The following is an 11,460-nucleotide window of genomic DNA, read 5'->3' as shown; positions in this document are numbered from 1 at the left end:
TCTTTGAAGAAAGATGTGAAGGAATGGACTCGAACTTGTCTTCCATGTCAACGTGCGAAGATTTCAAGACACACCAAGAATTCTCCAATTAAGATTGCAATTCCTGATCAACGCTTTCAGCATGTGCATTTAGACATTGTTGGACCACTTCCTATTTGTCAAAATTACCGTTATTGTCTTACTATGATTGATCGTTTTTCCAGATAGCCTGAAGCTGTTCCTATTTCTGAGATTTCTGCTGAAACTATTTCTACAACATTTTATTCACATTGGGTAGCGCGTTTTGGTTCTCCTATCAGCATTACAACAGATCAAGGTCCTCAGTTTGAAGCAGCTTTATTCAAAGCTTTAACAAACTTAATTGGATGCCAAAGGATTAGAACTACTGCTTATCATCCTGCTTCAAATGGAATTCTGGAAAGATGGCATAGGACTTTGAAAGCAGCGATTATGTGTCACGAAACAACCAATTGGGTAGAATCTTTACCTTCAGTTCTTTTGGGATTACGTTCGTGTTTCAAAGAAGATTTAAAAGCTTTACCTGCAGAATTTCTTTATGGATCCACTCTTCGTATTCCTGGAGAATTTTTCATTGAAGAAGATTTTCCTGCAGATCCTGAAATCTTTCTTGAAAAACACAGGATTCATATGAGGAATATCAGATCATCTCCTACAAGTCATCATTGCAAAAGATCACCTTTTGTTCACAAGAATCTTTTTGATTGTACTCATGTTTGGATTCGAGAAGATACTGTTAGGAAGTCATTACAACCTCCTTATTCTAGCCCTTTTCCTATTGAGAAACGTATCTCTGATCATTTATTTGCAGTTAATGTTTCAGGAAGAGTTGTCAATATTTCGACAGAACGTTTCAAGCCAGCCTTCATTCCTAGAACTTCAGATTCTATTGAACTTTCTACCAGATCTTCAGCTCCTGTTCCTACTACTTCAGCTCCTGTTCCTGCGACTTCAGCTCCTGTTTCTGCTACTTCAAATCCTTCTTCTTCTTCTACTGTTGGAAAAGCTTTACGCACCTACCCACCAAAGAAGAAGAAAGTCCATTTCGCAACGAATATCGTCACTTGGGGGGGAGTACTGTAGCATTCATCATCCACACCTTTCATTTACACTCTACACTTTTATTACATCTTACACTTTTCACTGCACTTTTACACTTTTTACATCTTTATACATTTGTAATAACTTCAATTCATTAATATACATAATGTTTTTAAGAAAAATCAATATTTCCATAACAACACATTCATTCATTTATTTGTTACATATTAATTCTTTTTATAAGAGTTTTAACAAGGCTCTGTAATATAAATATAAATTTAACGTATAAGACGGGCAACAAGAGCCAAATCGCGGATGACAATGCGTTATCCTAACGAAACTAAATAATTTTCCGTTAGAATTAAATACCGGTGCACAAGGCACCAAATTTTACTTGGACACGGCCAAGATTTTAAATTATGAAATAATCTCATATTTGTATATACCCCCCCACGGAAAATAAATAAATGAATGCAAGAGAAAAATATAGATCCGAAAATCGCTGAATCGGGAATCGAACCCGAGACCTTTCGCTTGCCGGGCGACTGCTCTTCCAGCTGAGCTATTCAGATCCTTTCGATTCTATACTCTTCTCTGTTCTCGTTAGGATAACGCATTGTCTTCCGCGATTTGGCTCTTGTTGCCCGTCTTATACGTTAAATTTATATTTATATTACAGAGCCTTGTTAAAACTCTTATATTGATACACGCTGGCTTAAAAATGCGTTTGCATGTTTCTTTATTTCATGCCAGTTTACTGCGTGTGTTCTAAACGGAAAATAATATCCCTGTTCTAACTGTGTTGCGGCTTCCTTTAAGTGTGCGACAATGTTATCAAATGGTACTAATTTCGGATGTATATTTCCTTCCTCGATTTGCGCTACATTTTCCTGTAAGAGTTTTTCACTCTGTTTTATTGTATTCTCTAACTTACTTATATGTGTTACCGTATCGTTGATTATTGTTAGTTGATGCCTAACTGTGTGTTGTAACGTGCTCTGTCGGTTATTTATTAATTCTAGTTGTTCATTTATGCGTTTTTCGTCATCGGCGTCCATGGTACCGAACAATGTCTTTGCCACTGTTCCTATCCCGTCAATTATTCCCCTACGTTTGTCTGTATGTCTGTCGTAGAGTGTATTTATTTGTATTACCGTCTTTTCCAAATAGTTTAGTGTTTGTTTTGTAATACTAACTAAATTAAGGCATGTGTCTTGTTGCGTTAACACATTGCACGCTTTTTCCGTACGCTCTATATAATTTTGTATGTAACCTTGTTTCGCAGTTAATGTTGCTAGGTCCAGTTTTATTACTAGTTTCCACGTGCTTTTGGAACAATGTAGATGGCCTATTTTTTCAAAATGTGTCCCTGGTTCGTTGGTGAATTCCTCGAGTTCGTATGGCTCTTGGCTTGACCGTCTTAATGTCGCTGCGTTGGCATTGAATATGATCATCCTGTAATATATATATAATTCCCCTTACTATTTTATACTTTTGTATGCAATTTTTTATCAAGAAAGCGGAGCATTCGTTTTTTATATCTTCTGTCGTTTCTTCAGTCTTAGGTGTCACGTCCGGCCGTATAAATTTTTTCGTTTACTCCAAGTTCCTTAAACGCTATTTGAAAAGCGCGCCAAAGCCGGCCATGACGCTTAACTCCGCCTAGAAACTAAGCGTGGCGCTTCGTAGCGCCTAAGGATCTCCCACCACGGTGAGAGCCCCTACTCCGGAGAGTTCCCCCTCTCCAGGCCGCCGCAGGCCCGAGCCGCCGAAACAAAGGACCTCAGAGCAGTCCCGAATTTCGGCAGTTCTCTGCGCGACACCGAACAGTATAGTCGCACTCCTAAATTCTAACTCTAAGTCCAAATTCTAAATCCTAACTCTAATTCTAAAATTCTAACTCTAAGTATAATATTCTAACTCTAAATTCTAAGTCTAAATCTAAATTCTAATTCTAAGTTTTAGTCTCGAATTTTGTACTACTATACGAATAAATCAGTGTATTCATGTGTGAGAACTAGTGTTCAGTATTCTTCAAAACTTCCACTCCCGTGATAAAATACGATAGCGTTTTAAATTTGTCATACGGCGTTTGAATTCAGAATAATTCAAACTGTGTTTGGAGCGGACCACCGCTCATCACAGTCAGAATTAACATTCTCAGCATTTGCCAAAATAAGGAATTGATAGTGAGGTCCGCCGCATATCAACCCTCCTTATTTGAGTAATCATTCAGAGGATGCATCAAATTCAATATGCCTAAGACGCGACGCGCAGGAAGGAAGAATCAATTACGAAAACTAAACCGACTTTATCGCGAATCAGCGACCGAAGAATATTCTCAATTCCTCGGAGTGGAATATCAGGCCGATCCTGAATACGAGAACATTTTCAACATTAAAAATAATAACAACGACGAACTCCTACAGTGGAAGTGCATACCAATAACGTTCCAACCACGACGCCTGCCGCCGCCAAACATCCCAGTGAACGACCCTCGCCGCACGCACTACCTCCAAGTACGAGCCGACACGATCAAGAAAGTGCTACTAAAGGTAAGTGAAATTCACGTTAACCTAAGGAATCGCGCGTGTTAGCAAATTCAGAGACGCTTCTACCACGTGGAAGAGAACATTCTAGAAAAATCTCCGACGCATTTTTCCTCTTTTCCATCGTCACTGCGGAAGCTATAAAAAAAAGGTCGGGCTATAAAACTAGGGTCGACCACCACATGCGGTGCCACTCTCGGAATTCTAACACGGAAAAACGCAAATAGTTCAATCTCTTAAAAATCTTGTGTCTCAAGAAATAACTTCGTAAATCCGTACAACAAAGTAGTCATTTAAACAATAATCAATTGAGAACACTTTCGATTTGCCAACATTACCGACGATATACCGACATACGTTCTTTTACCAACGTTATCGACAATATACCGACATACGTTCTTTTACCGACATTACCGGCTATATACCAACATACGTTCTTATACCGACATACGTTCTTTTACCAACGGGTTATCGACGCCTTACTGGCACCTTACCAGTGTTTTACTGAACAATTACCGACGGTTTTGCCGACGACTACTAACTTCTCGATAACTGCCGGGTTCACCGAAGATCTACGAGCGAATGACGCATTATCAATTCGATTACGCAACAAACACAAATGTGCCCACTCACCCTTAGAGGTATAACTCCTCCTCCAGAAGTTAATCTCTTCGTACCGTTTGAACCCTTATTCTATTGCCAAGTTGGTGTCGGGTACATCCATTTTGAGACTAAGGCAGCTCTCTGCATTTCATGCTACTCCACCTTACCTAGAGTCTCGAAATTACTTTGGACAAGGATTCGGAAGCATACTCTAATCATAGGCGGAACACCTATCGGAATAAATTGCGGAGTCTGCAACTTCCGACTTACCCTCACGCGAATCGGTGATTTGTGCGAGCTTTGTCAGTTTACGTACGAAGACTATTTACGCAACCCCAACGACGTTTCGCATAGAGCAATCGACGAAGCTATCTTTATTACAGTAGAGTCACAGGTAGGTCCCTCGCAATAATCCGATCACCTCAGTTCCAGCGCGAATAACCTCAGATCGCGGGTATCCCCGGGGAGAATCGCATAGATTCGCGTACCCGTAATAGCGATCGTGTCTCGTGGAAAAAGCCGAGCTCTGCATTCAAATTTTCGCAGCCGCGACCCCACGAGACGTAACATAGGACAACTTTTGTTACGTGCGGCACGACATATTAACATGTATTTTCGTTTTAATTGTATTAGATGCAATGCTTATTCGCATTTGGACGATTTGTTGTGTCCTTACTGTCGCGCCCGCGCCTCTGTTGTGGGGCCCGAAATAACGGGGGACGAGTATACCCGGGCGTACGATGTGGTGCTCCGGTGGGCGAATGTGTCCCGGAGGGCGGGTGAGCCGCATTCTTTGCACGTCACCCTTGATACGCGCACCGATACGCGAGTAGTGCGTGAAGTGGTGGTTTTGGTGGGGACGACCAGCCTTGACCGATTCGCGATACCGGAATAGGTAAGTCTCAATTTTCGATAAATAATTTTAGTCTGTTTGTGTGTATGCGTATTGCTCTTTTTCCTTTCTTTATTGTGTAGTTGACGTCGGAGTTCTTTTCGATTATTGTATACGGTCCTGCCCATAAGGCGTCAAGTTTCTTTGATCGTCCGCGTCGTAGCGTATCGTCATATATAAGTACTTTATCACCGACTTTAAATTTTATTTCTTTTGCGTCTTTATCATAATATTTTTTTGATTTGATTTTTTCTTCGTTTACGCGATCCTTCGCAATTTGTTGTGTGGCCCTTAATCTTTCTTTAAGCTCTTGAGCGTAATCGTCGTAGCTGTATGTGGCCCTCGGTGGTTTTGTTAATGCCGTCGGTAGGTTGGCCTGATGTCCGTAAATTAATTCAAACGGCGTGTACCCCGTTGCACTGTGCGGGGTCGTATTATAAGTAAACATTGCATAAGGTGTCCATTCGTCCCAGTCTGTTTGATCAGCGTCAAAATAATGGCGAAGATACTCTGCTAATGTTCTATGTGATCTTTCGAGTGCCCCATTTGTTTCCGGGTGATACGCGGTTGTTTGTAATTTTTTAATTTTTAACAGTTTACATGTGTCCTTAAATATTTCACTTAAAAAGTTTGTCCTTTGATCTGTCAAAATTTTCTCCGGTATCCCGTGTTCTAGGATTATTTTTGTTACGAACTCCTTTGCGATTGTGCCAGCTTCCTGGTTCGGTATTGGAATCGCCTTACTAAATTTTGTTAGGGTGTCTTGGAATGTTAATAAATATTTACTCCCATTCGTAGTTATTGTTAGCGGCCCTACAATGTCCAACGCACATTTTTCAAATGGCTTATCAGGCGTATCTGTAATTATTAATGGTGCTTTATTTTTCCGCGACAATTTATTTTTTTGACATGACTCGCATTTGGCGATGTATTTCTCGACGTCTTTTGTTAAACCCGGCCAATCATGATCTAAACGAATTCTCTTAATTGTTCTTTCTATTCCCTGATGTCCTCCAATGGGCGCATCGTGATATTCATACAGTATCTGTTGTTTTTCCTCTTCGGTGTACGTCCTTTCATTCTTAGCATCGTTTACCTCTTCTTTTTCTATCTTGCATATACCTTCCGTCCTTTCGCTTGAGTCACCGTTTCGGATTACGTTCCGACTTAATGCATCAGCGTTTGCGTTCGCTCGTCCGGCCTTATGTATGATTTCGTAATCGTATTCTTCTAATTTTAATCTCCAGCGAATCAACCTTGAGCCGGGGTCATTCACGTTAAATAGCCATACCAATGGTTTATGATCCGTAATGATTTTGAATTTGGTCCCGTACACGTATGGTCTAAAATGTTTTACGGCCCATACAATTGCTAATAATTCTTTTTCCGTTGTGCTGTAATTCTGCTCCGCGCGAGATAGCACTCTGCTTGCGTAAGCAACAGGGCGGTCATTGCCTATGGGCCCCTGTAAGAGCACGGCTCCGATTGCATAATCGGACGCGTCTGTAGTTACATTAAATTCCTTATTAAAATCTGGATATTGTAATATCGGTGCCGTTATTAACTTATCTTTTAAAATATCGAACGCAATTTGTTGCTCGCTGTTCCATCCGAAGGTTTCGCCCTTTTTTGTCAATCTAGTCAGGGGTTTTGCGATCTTTGAGAAATCCTAAATGAACTTCTTATAATAACCGGCGAGTCCTATAAATGCCTGTACATCTTTAACTTTTTTCGGCGTCGGAAAATTTTTTACCGCCTCTAATTTTGATGGGTCCGGTAATATACCGTTTTCCGAGATTATGTGTCCTAAGTATATAACTTCTTTTCGTAAAAATTCACATTTATCTGGCTGCAATTTCATGTTGTGCGTCCGTAATCTCTGTAGCACTTCCCTGAGCCTTTTATTATGATCCTCTAAACTTGACCCATATATGACAATGTCGTCGAGATATACGAGACATTTGAGCCCTTGAATTCCAGTCAGTACTGAATTCATTAGTCGTTGGAAGGTCGCGGGTGCATTCTTTAGTCCAAATGGCATTCTGTTGAACTCATAATGTCCAAAAGGAGTTGAGAAAGCCGTTTTCTTTTTATCGTATTCAGCCATCGGTATCTGGTGATAACCTGATGCTAAATCGAGCGTTGTAAAGTATTTAGCGTTTCCCAGCTGGTCCAAAATGTCTGTGATGTTTGGTAGCGGAAACGAGTCGCCTACTGTAAGGTCATTCACCTTTCTAAAATCTACAACTACCCTTAGTCTTGGGTTTCCGGATGCGTCAGCTTTTTTCGGCACTACTAACAGTGGAGCGTTCCATTGGCTAACGCTTGACCTGATAATGCCAGCATCTAGCATCTCTTTAACTTGTTTATTTACCTCCGCCTTATGCTTCTCCGGCAGGCGGTACGGTCGTACGTTGACCGGTGCTGAATCGGCGCGCGTGGTTATTTCATGTTCCACGGTCGCGGTGCAGCTCAGTGGTTCTCCATTCAAGAGAAATAAATCGCAATAGTCTTCGCATATCCTGTGTATAGCCTGTCGTTCTTCTACGTTGAGATGGTCCGTCCGTAATGATTGTCATACTTCCCGATTTCTTTTGCTCGAATACTTCGGAATTTCTTTTCGTATGAGGGTTATTTCATGCTTCATTTCCCCCTCTATTTCGTCTATTGTTATTAGCGGCGTTCTTAACTCGACAACTTTGTCGGTTGTATTTATGACACTGACTGGACACACGTAGTCCTCTGGCTGCACGAGGCATCGTCCTATATACACACCGGGTGCAGTTTGTTCGGCTCTTACGACTCCTGCGCTATTTTTATTTGTGGCGGCTCGGATAATTGTTTTGCTGCGCGGCTGTAATCGGATCCTTTCGTATGGTTGCAAATTTAACACGGCATCTCCTATGGTGAGTTCCCGTTTTTTGAAATTACAGTTAACTCCCTGTTTCCGCAAAAAATCTATCCCGAGAATTCCTTCGTATTCCATGGGAAAATCGTCTTTGACGACGTATGTTGTGTGTTTTATTTTCCGACCTCCTATGTCAATTGTCGCCGGCGTCTTTCCTATTGTTCGCGCTTTGTGTCCCGTAATGCCAATGAGCGTTATTTTTCCTTTATAAATTAATGCGTCATCTTTTAGATGTTTTAGTTTTATTAACGAAATAGTTGCCCCTGAATCGAATAGCATTTTAACTGCGCCATTCTTAGCTTCACGCATCGGTATGCGCTCTAAACCCGCGCTCTCTTGTAGTGTGGGTCGTAGGTGTGATACGCGATACTCGACGGCGCGTGCCGGGGTCTCTCCTTCCGAGTCTCCCTCGTTGCTGTCGCGTTCGTAACTGCTACTGCTTTGCTCGGAATCCGTATCACCCTTTTTCGTTTTCGGCTTCTTTCGGCTCTTGGTTAGATTAACATTACGCTTTTTTTTTTCCTCATTCATTCTGTCGCGATTTGATGTCGTTTTTGGCCGTCCGTTTATCGTCCAGCATTCTTCACGGCTGTGTCCACGTTTTTTGCAGTGGTTGCAAAACTTTTCTGCTGTGATTACGCGATCTGATTTCTCGGGTTTCGGAAGCGCGTATTTACTGTTACGGCATTCTCGCTCGTAGTGCCCCGATTTTCCGCATTTATAACATTGTACGGCATTTTTTGTTGATCGCGACGGCACTCCCTCGTAACGGTTTCGATTTGTGTAATTACTAGATCGCGTTGTAGTTGTGCCCTTTACTTTTTCTTCGGCGGTTGCGGCCGTTATTGCCTCCTGCAGTGTTTGGTAATTTTGAGAACGAATAAGAAGTTGTATCTCGTCGCGTAGTCCTATTTGGAAATTTTGCAAGGCTTGTTTTTGTATAGTACTTAGTATGATCCGCTTTGCAATGGGGGAGTGATCTTCTCCCTCCGTCATGGATTCATATAACTCCATAGCTAAGGTATCGACGCGCGTTCCGAAAGCTTGCGCGCCTTCATTTGCCTTTTGTTTTAAGGAATTGAACTCTATCTGCAAATACGTAGTACTTCGCCTACTCTGATATGTACATTCCAATTGTCGCTTGAGTTCGTCGTATGTCTGTATGTCTCGCGTTTGAAAATCTAACATTGCTTTGCCTTTGAGTTTCGTGCATAAGATAGCTCCCACCAATCCTCTTTCGTTAGCAGGGTGTATGTTTGTCATGGCGTACGTGCATGTGCTTAGGAATTCCTGTAATTTATGTTGGGCCGTCCCGTCAAATTCCGGAATCATTTGCCGTGCTTCTTTTAACGATAAAAAAGGTTCCTGCGGGCCTTGTCGATGTCTAGCGTCATTCTCTGTTTGTCCGTACACAACGTTATATTTTTTGTCGTCATTGTCGGGGTCTCGCGTTTCCCTCTCGCGGGTGTGTGTGTCCCGGCGGATTTGACCTCGTTCGTCCGCGTATGTGCTAATATCACGAATTTGCTCGCGTAATATGTCTATTTTCGTGAGCATAGTTCCCTACATAGTTCTCGCATGCCTCTCATTATCTCACGTAGCATAGGGTTATCTATTCCGGCCTCCCTATAATTAGGAGTTTCGCGCACCTCGATTTCGTCAATGCGTCTATCTATGTATCGTCTGGTATCGCGGGGGTTAGTTGTCCCTATTTCGCTATTAGGGGGTGGTGCATGTACGTCGGCTTTCACCAGTCAAGTGTTGTCGCGAGCTATTGTACCGTGTAGACGGTCAATCTCGCGGTCGATGGCACCCTCGGACACATCCATGCCACCGTTAGGCGGTGTTCGCAGCATGTCCTGAAACTGTTACGTCTCGTGGGGTCGCGGCTGCGAAAATTTGAATGCAGAGCTCGGCTTTTTCCACGAGACACGATCGCTATTACGGGTACGCGAATCTATGCGATTCTCCCCGGGGATACCCGCGATCTGAGGTTATTCGCGCTGGAACTGAGGTGATCGGATTATTGCGAGGGACCTACCTGTGACTCTACTGTAATAAAGATAGCTTCGTCGATTGCTCTATGCGAAACGTCGTTGGGGTTGCGTAAGTAATCTTCGTACGTAAACTGACAAAGCTCGCACAAATCACCGATTCGCGTGAGGGTAAGTCGGAAGTTGCAGACTCCGCAATTTATTCCGATAGGTGTTCCGCCTATGATTAGAGTATGCTTCCGAATCCTTGTCCAAAGTAATTTCGAGACTCTAGGTAAGGTGGAGTAGCATGAAATGCAGAGAGCTGCCTTAGTCTCAAAATGGATGTACCCGACACCAACTTGGCAATAGAATAAGGGTTCAAACGGTACGAAGAGATTAACTTCTGGAGGAGGAGTTATACCTCTAAGGGTGAGTGGGCACATTTGTGTTTGTTGCGTAATCGAATTGATAATGCGTCATTCGCTCGTAGATCTTCGGTGAACCCGGCAGTTATCGAGAAGTTAGTAGTCGTCGGCAAAACCGTCGGTAATTGTTCAGTAAAACACTGGTAAGGTGCCAGTAAGGTGTCGATAACCCGTTGGTAAAAGAACGTATGTCGGTATATCGTCGGTAATGTCGGTAAAAGAACGTATGTTGGTATATTGTCGATAACGTCGGTAAAAGAACGTATGTCGGTATATCATCGGTAATGTTGGTAAATCGAAAGTGTTCTCAATTGATTATTGTTTAAATGTCTTCCTTGTTGTATGGATTTTCGAATTTATTTTTTTTTTTTGAGACACAAGATTGTTAAGAGATTGAACTATTTGCGTTTTTCCGTGTTAGAATTCCGAGAGTGGCACCGCATGTGGTGGTCGACCCTAGTTTTATAGCCCGACCTTTTTTTTATAGCTTCCGCAGTGACGATGGAAAAGAGGAAAAATGCGTCGGAGATTTTTCTAGAATGTTCTCTTCCACGTGGTAGAAGCGTCTCTGAATTTGCTAACACGCGCGATTCCTTAGGTTAACGTGAATTTCACTTACCTTTAGTAGCACTTTCTTGATCGTGTCGGCTCGTACTTGGAGGTAGTGCGTGCGGCGAGGGTCGTTCACTGGGATGTTTGGCGGCGGCAGGCGTCGTGGTTGGAACGTTATTGGTATGCACTTCCACTTTAGTAGTTCGTCGTTGTTATTATTTTTAATGTTGAAAATGTTCTCGTATTCAGGATCGGCCTGATATTCCACTCCGAGGAATTGAGAATATTCCTCGGTCGCTGATTCGCGATAAAGTCGGTTTAGTTTTCGTAATTGATTCTTCCTTCCTGCGCGTCGCGTCTTAGGCATATTGAATTTGATGCATCCTCTGAATGATTACTCAAATAAGGAGGGTTGATATGCGGCGGACCTCACTATCAATTCCTTATTTTGGCAAATGCTGAGAATGTTAATTCTGACTGTGATGAGCGGTGGTCC

Source organism: Nylanderia fulva, unplaced genomic scaffold, assembly GCF_048542155.1.
Source record: "Nylanderia fulva isolate GAGA-0341 unplaced genomic scaffold, ASM4854215v1 Scaffold842, whole genome shotgun sequence".
Lineage (NCBI taxonomy): Eukaryota > Metazoa > Arthropoda > Insecta > Hymenoptera > Formicidae > Nylanderia > Nylanderia fulva.
Note: the sequence above shows the minus strand (reverse complement) of the source record.